This window comes from Hibiscus syriacus, unplaced genomic scaffold (genome assembly GCF_006381635.1).
Source record: "Hibiscus syriacus cultivar Baekdansim isolate YM2019G1 unplaced genomic scaffold, ASM638163v2 tig00110678_pilon, whole genome shotgun sequence".
Classification (NCBI taxonomy): domain Eukaryota; kingdom Viridiplantae; phylum Streptophyta; class Magnoliopsida; order Malvales; family Malvaceae; genus Hibiscus; species Hibiscus syriacus.
This window is the reverse complement of record NW_024062822.1, coordinates 2642199-2649650: the sequence shown is the minus strand read 5'-3', so window position 1 is coordinate 2649650 and position 7452 is coordinate 2642199. Positions and strand designations below refer to the sequence as shown.

Sequence of the window (7452 nt, the reverse complement as noted above, 5' to 3'; positions counted from 1 at the left end):
ACAACTTCTTTCCATGCTTTTAGCATTGAAGAACTTGGAAATCATTTTCCATTTTTTTTTCTTTTTTGTATTTTTCCCATTTCTCACTATTTGAGCTCCCAAACCACACCAAAGTTCCCATTCAACCATATTGATTTTGGACTATTTAAAATAATTAATTAAAAGGGGAAGGGTAAATTCACATCTCATGACTATCCTGTCGGGAAGTTGTGTTGTCGTCGTCTTCGTGCTTCCTCCTTTTAATGTCGGGACTAGCAGAAGAGCCGGCTGTTATTTCATCACTTTTATAGCTCTGGCAAGCAGCTGCATCCAACACCCCAATGGGGCTTTGGGGCACGGTGGAAGAAGCGGCAGCTGATGGGTGTTGAGTTGCAACAGGAGCAGCACCATTAATGAATGACAAATCTTTCATCAGTTCAACACACTTCAATACTCTACCCTGCAACAAAATAATCACATCTTACTGCATCATCTAAATAGCGAAAAAAGGATCAATACCAAGAGTTTCATCTTTGTTTTTTTTATATTTTTACTGCTTATTTGTTACCTTTTGTACAAAGGTGAAAGATGAAATTGCCTTGTCAATGGCTGTTTGCATCTCTCCTGACACAGAAATTGCCACTGCTGCAGCTATCTCAGATGGTCTGAATTCCAAGAAGTCAATACCTGCATCCATTTTCACACACAAACCCCGACTAAGACAATGAAGAATTGGACAGATAAGATAACATTTCTGTCCGTTTTGGACATTGAGAAACAACCATTGATTGTGTTTATTATCAGTTGCAATGATCTAGACACTGAAATTGATGATGGAGATTGATCATTGCAGCTTTTACTCAGGAAGTAGCCAATGAAAGAGCAAGGCGTAATGGCTTGCATTTTCCACTTCAATGTGGATAAAACCAAAACCTCCATTCTGCATATTGTTTTAGCTTCAAACACGAACTTTGGTTCTCCAACCTGCAAATCTACAAGAAGAGGCACCTCTGTCTCCTCCATTTTTGCTGCAATTGATAAACAAGCAACAGCAAGCAATTGTACGGTCCATGTTTTACCTCTCTGTGTCATGTTTAGCACAAAACATAGAGAAACAAACCAGAGGATGCAAGACAAATATCAGTGGCAATGATTTATGATGTAAGAATAAAGAAGGAATCGAAGAGGATGAACTTACAGGTAAATCATAAACCGCTAGGAATCGATCCAAATAGTTAATGGCTAGGCAAAGACTCGAAGGTCCAAAATGGTAGTAACCTGAAGCCTGTTGTCGATCACCAAAAGAAAGATCAAGTCAAAGATGATTTAATTGTTTCATCATCAATCACGACACATTATCAAAGATGCAGAATGACAAGGGTAATCATAGAAAATATAACACGATTCTAATACCTGGTTTCCACTAAAGAAAAAAAGTTAAAAAAAACTTCAAAACAAAAATCCATGGTAGCTTGGAAATTGATTGATCCAAAAATAAAATATGATCATACAAAAACAATGTGATGAAATGGATCAAACAAGAAAAGGAACACAAGAATTTCATTTGAATAAAAAAATAGACCTTCCAAACCCAATCAAAAGCCTCTCTCCTAACACTCAAATCCACTTCTCCAGTTCTGAGTCTATTGAGATAATCATCTTCAGGCAAATGCTCCACCTCTTTTTCAACCATCTCTCTGATTCTATCATCACTTTGTATCTCAAAATCAGAACAACCCATCAAAGAAGTTGATCTGTCGTTTATAAAAAAAGGGGTCTTGTTGATTAAAGATTTGATTTTTAAGGTGGTGGTCACAAGCAGGGGAAACCCCAAACTCATTCACGAATTGAAATCGAGATCCTCGTCAAAGCAAGAGCCCGTGGTCTCTGAAAAACGAAGATTTGAGGGTGGACAGTTGAGGTTTTCTTCCTTTTTCATACAGAGGGAGCCTAAAAAGGCGAGGTGTTATAAAACCTCGAAAAAAATAAGTACTCAATTCATCAAGGTGAAAGGTTTGTGTGAAAAAGGGTTTATCAGTAGCTTGTAGGGAAGAGCATTTTGTCCATAATACAATGAAGCCAAAAAGAGAGTTGAAAGAGAGTGGGGCTGAAGAGAGACTGTTTTAATCAGAGAAGCCGGGGAAGACAACTTGTATTTAGACTGCGTTTGGTTCTATACGGATGGAAGATTATTTTTCAATTAAGATTTCTGTTATTAGGGTTGCACATAATTCGGATTTCAATTCGATCCGGATCGGTTTTTATCCAATCCGGTTTTTTCCCATAGAAAAAAAACCGGTTTATAAAATAACCGGTTCGGTTTCTAACCGGTTTGGAGGGCCGGATATCCTAACCGGTGTAACCGGTTTCGGTTTTAAAAAAACCGGTTTTTTTAAAAAACCGGTTATAAAAAAACCGATTTTAATATTCCAGATTGCTCATAGGGAACCGATTCCCCCCCAAGGGGGGTACCGATTCCTCACTGAATGGTTTGGCTCCGAGATTTCCAGAATGCTCGGAGGGAACCGATTCCCCCATAGGGGTACCGATTCCCCCTATTCAACGGTCGAAATATTTGAATTTTACACTTAGGGAACCGATTCCCTATGAGAGGGTACCGATTCCCCCACGCTCTAAGCATTTTTATTAAATGTTTTCACACTTAAACGGCTATATTATCTTCATTAATTATCACTAACGTTCAGAAGTGATTCAAGGTGTATTTAAGCAAGCTTAGAAGTTATTGATCAAAGACAAAAAACATCAAGCAACTAGAATCAAGAGAGAATCAAAGAGAAAGCATCAAACCTCAAGTTCGATAAATTCAAATACTTAATTGAAATACTTAATTAACTCAACATAATTGAAATACTTAAATACTTCCAAGTTTGATAAATTCAAATACTTAAAAACTTCCAAGTTCGATAAATTCAAATATTTAAAAACTTCAAGTTCGATAATTGAAACAAAGTTTACGATAATTGAAATAAAGTTATAAAATAAACTACATTGCCATCTCTTCTCATCATCTTCGCCTTCTTCGTTTGGAGGGATATTCCAAGTTCGACTTCTTCAATGTGTAAGTTTGCTTCCAAATCGGCATCAATTGCATCTTCTAGGGTGGTGATATGTTGCTTACGAGCCGCTCCATCCAAATAATCCTTTAAACAAATGCATACTTCCACCGACTCGGGACTTAGTCTTGATCTCCGTTGTGATATAACCCTGCCACTAACAGAAAAAGCGGATTCCGAAGCTACCGTAGAAGCTTGGACGGTTAGTAAATCACGGGCCATGGCGGGTAGAATCGGAAATTGTGCTTCCTTTTCTTTCCACCAAGCCAAAATATCCAAACTTTCAAACTCTTCAAATGTCATTTTTGATAGAAAATCGCATGACATGTAATTTCCCAACTCGCTACTTGGGGTGGTAGTACGTGATCGTTTGGATTGGGAATTTACAAGAGTGTTAAAAAGATTCAAATTTATGTTACTTGGACGTCTACTAGATGATTCCGCATTCATTCTCATTTGATCGTGTATTACACTACTTGATCCGTATTTAGTTAAATAAATTGCAAACATGTCTCGAAAACATTTGTTAAAATAATTTATTTGGTTTTGGACAAAGTTGGGTTCATCATCGGTTAGATTAAAAGCAAACGCAATTTGTTCAATTAGTGTTTCAACCCCACCAACATTTAACGTTGGGTTTAAAGCGGCGGCACAAGTAAAAATGGGGGGAATCTCCTTAAAATATTTTAAAAGTTTTTCCTTCATTGCAAAACCAATTTCTTGAAAAACTTCGGTTTCAAATTCAAAGTCATTTAGTCGGGTAGCCAACAAAAATATTTGATTAAGAACCAACGGGCTAGTAGGGTAATAAACACCGGATAAAAAAGTTGTTGCATTTTAAAAACCTCAAGCAAATCGGTTATTTTGGCTATAGTTTCCCAACTCGAATCCGGATAAATGTCTGGGACATGACCCCTCTCGAAAAGCCGATCGTGAAATGTTTGCAATGTTTCCCTTCGCCTTAAGGCAGTATGCATCATCATCCAAGTTGAGTTCCAACGAGTTGGACAATCCAAATTAGGACCCAAAGCTTTTTTATTAACAGACTTACAAAATCGTTTATAATCATTTAGTCTTTTGTTGTTGTTACAAAGAATCGATTTTATCATTGTTTTAAATTCTAATCTAATTGGCTCAATAACCTCCAAACCGGCTTGCACGGATAAATTAATTATGTGTGCAACGCAACGGGTATGAAAAAACGCACCGTCTAAAATCGGTGAAAGTAATATTTTCAATCTTGGAACCGCGTTTGTATTATTCGATGCATTATCAAAGGATATAGAAAAAACTTTATTTTCTAATTTATAAAGACAAATTACCCGTTTTAAAAGTGTAAATAAATTAGCACCGGTATGCGGCTCACCGAATAATTCAAACGCGATTGTTCTTTTCATCATTTGCCAATTATCTTGATCTAACCAATGTGACGTAACGGCTAAAAAGAATTTCCGGTATTATGAGGGGACTCCAAACGTCACATGTAAGCGACACACCATAACGGTGTTCTTGGAATCCTAAAATCATTTTTTCCCTCGCAAAGACAATTACCCGTTTTAAAAGTGTAAATAAATTAGCACCGGTATGCGGCTCACCGAATAATTCAAACGCGATTGTTCTTTTCATCATTTGCCAATTATCTTGATCTAACCAATGTGACGTAACGGCTAAAAAGAATTTCCGGTATTATGAGGGGAACTCCAAACGTCACATGTAAGCGACACACCATAACGGTGTTCTTGGAATCCTAAAATCATTTTTTCCCTCGCCGTACGCCACATTTTTATAGCATCTCTTCTAAGGGTAGTACGACATACTTGAGTATAACGTGGTTGCATTAGTTGTTGAATTGTTGTCGTGAAATCTTCATCATCAAGTGGTCGAACGGCAATGCTTTTGTAATCACGACTGTAAACGCTTCTCGTAATTTTTCGTTGTCGTAACAAAACACCACCTTGCGTGTAAGATTCGATTGACTAGGATCCGATCTTGAGCGAAGTGCCTTGCATGATTTTGTCAAATGGTTCTTCAACGTTGTTTCCTTCCGATGCAAGAAACTTTAGACAAAGTTTACAACGCGCGCCCTCCTCGAGCCATTTGACATCTCACATAAATCGTAGTGATCCCAAATATCTTTGTTTCGAGTGTGTTCGATCACTCTCACGACTTCAAGGTTTCCCCCCGACGGAAGATTCACAGTGTTACTCATGATGAATAAAAAACAAAACTAAGATTTGAGAGATGTTTAAGTGTTGTGTAATAAGATTTGAGAAGTTGTAATCAACCAAATACATCCCCAACCTATTTATACATGTTTAGGATGGTAAAATAGTAATTTTTTAAAGAAAAAAACGGTCAAAAACGGTCACAAACGGCTATATTAACGGCTAGTTTTTTAAACCCAGACCGGTTTTTTTTTTCCGGATAAAAACTGGTTTTTTAACCGGTTTTTTTCAAACCGGTTTTTTATCCGGTTAAAAAACCGGTCTGGGTTTTTTTCTCCAAACCGGTTAAAATAACCGGTTTAAAAAAATCCGATCCGGTTAAAAAAAAACCGGTTTTTCCCAAAACCGGTTTCGGATATTTTTTTCGGATATTCGGATATTCGGATTTTTTGTGCACCCCTATCTGTTATATAATATTATTTTGTTTGATTTCTTTGACAGGTTATGGTGTTTGATTAAAAAAAATATAAGATTATTTAAAAATAATTTTCATTAAATTATTTGTATAATATATTTTCTAATAAGTTAAATATTAGATATTGAAGTTAAAATGTTTATATAGAAATTTATACAATTATTTATATTAATCTATTTAAATTTTATAAAATTTTACACGAATAATTTTGAAAAACCCAAAAAACCTAAATTTTTTCTATTGGTGTCTCTCTCATCTCTTTTCTTTTTCATCTTTGTTGATTGACTGCATCACTAACTTTAATGTTAGTTGTCGACCGTCAGTGTTTTTCATTTTCTATATCATATATTTTTTTTCTTTTTTTATTTTCAATAAGTCTGCATGTATTGTACGTTTTTATCTGCCTTCATGACACATTTTCTTATGTTTTTTTGTATTTTTCGGTTCTTTGACCATTTTTATTTATATTTTTTCTAAATGTTGATTTGACATCACCACGATTAATCAAGATGACTCTTATTTGATATCTTGTTATATTCCCTACTTTGGACCCTCAGATTGAATTTGGATACCCGATTTGCGTTCGTGAATAGTTTTTCACATCGCTCAAGTTTGATTTGCAGTTTATCGATGATCTTTTAATAGCTTGATCCTCTTTTATGATTTGTTTGCCGATGTGATCATATCTATTTGTTCGAGTTTATTGGTTAGATTTAATCTTTCATTGTACGATTCTTATGTGATCTTAAGTTACTATAAAAAAAATAATATATTATCTATATAATTAAAATATTTTAAAATAAATTTAGATGTTACCCACTATTAGGGTGTTTGCTAATGCCATTTTTGGTTTTCTACCGTCGATTACGATTTCTTTTGCCTAAAAATCTTCGCCTTTTCATTCTCGGTGTTGAAGAATGTGTTTTGGGATTGGAGATCTTGAAGAAAGATTAGAAGGATTAGATTTGGGAGATGAGGAGGAGGAAGTCTTGTCCTTCGAGAATTCAAACGCAGTTCTGCTTCTCTCTTTTGAACATTATCTTATGGTACGATTTTTATCTGTAGGAAATATTAAGTTCCACGCTATGAAAACGATGATGGCTAAGATCTGGCATCCAATTGGGGGTGTTTCGATAACAGAGTTTGAGGGTGGTTAATATCTCTTTCGGTTTTACCATAAAATAGAGGTGGATCGAATATGTGATGGTGGTCATTGGTATTTTAATTCCCACTTGTTGTTTCATCGTTTATAGATGAATGAAGACCCTCAATGAGTATTGTTAGATACTGTGGTGTTTTGTATGCTTGTTTGTGATCTTCCTGTGGGGTTTATTTCTGAATTTGTTGCATAAAAATTTGGCAAATTTGTGGGCTCGTTTGTAGCCTTTAATGCATCGACCATCTCTCTTGCTTATGAGGGTTGCCTTCGAATCAGAGTCAATATAGAGTTCATAAGCCATTGAAGCATAAAAAGAAAATAACTTTGCCTTCAGGGGGTTTTGGTTATTTTAACGAAAAGCTTAAGAGTGTTATGCTTCCTCTGTGGAAAATTGGGACATAGAGAAGGGAATTGTTCATTGAGTGTGTTACAACCTAAACAAGACTTGATTCTGCAATGGGATTTATTATTACGCTCCCTACCTAGGCGATGCTCATATGCCCCTAGTCCATGGCTGAAAGAGGAGGGTAGTTCAAACAATGTGAATGATAGTATGGTCCTAGTACGAGGTTTGAAATTCTTCTAACGTGACAATGATGG

At 35.8% G+C, this 7452-nt stretch overlaps 1 pseudogene; it reads right to left on the bottom strand.

The window, feature by feature from the left end:
- LOC120138075 lies at positions 1-2133 on the bottom strand (annotated as a pseudogene).
- Positions 2134-7452: the final 5319 nt, after the last annotated feature.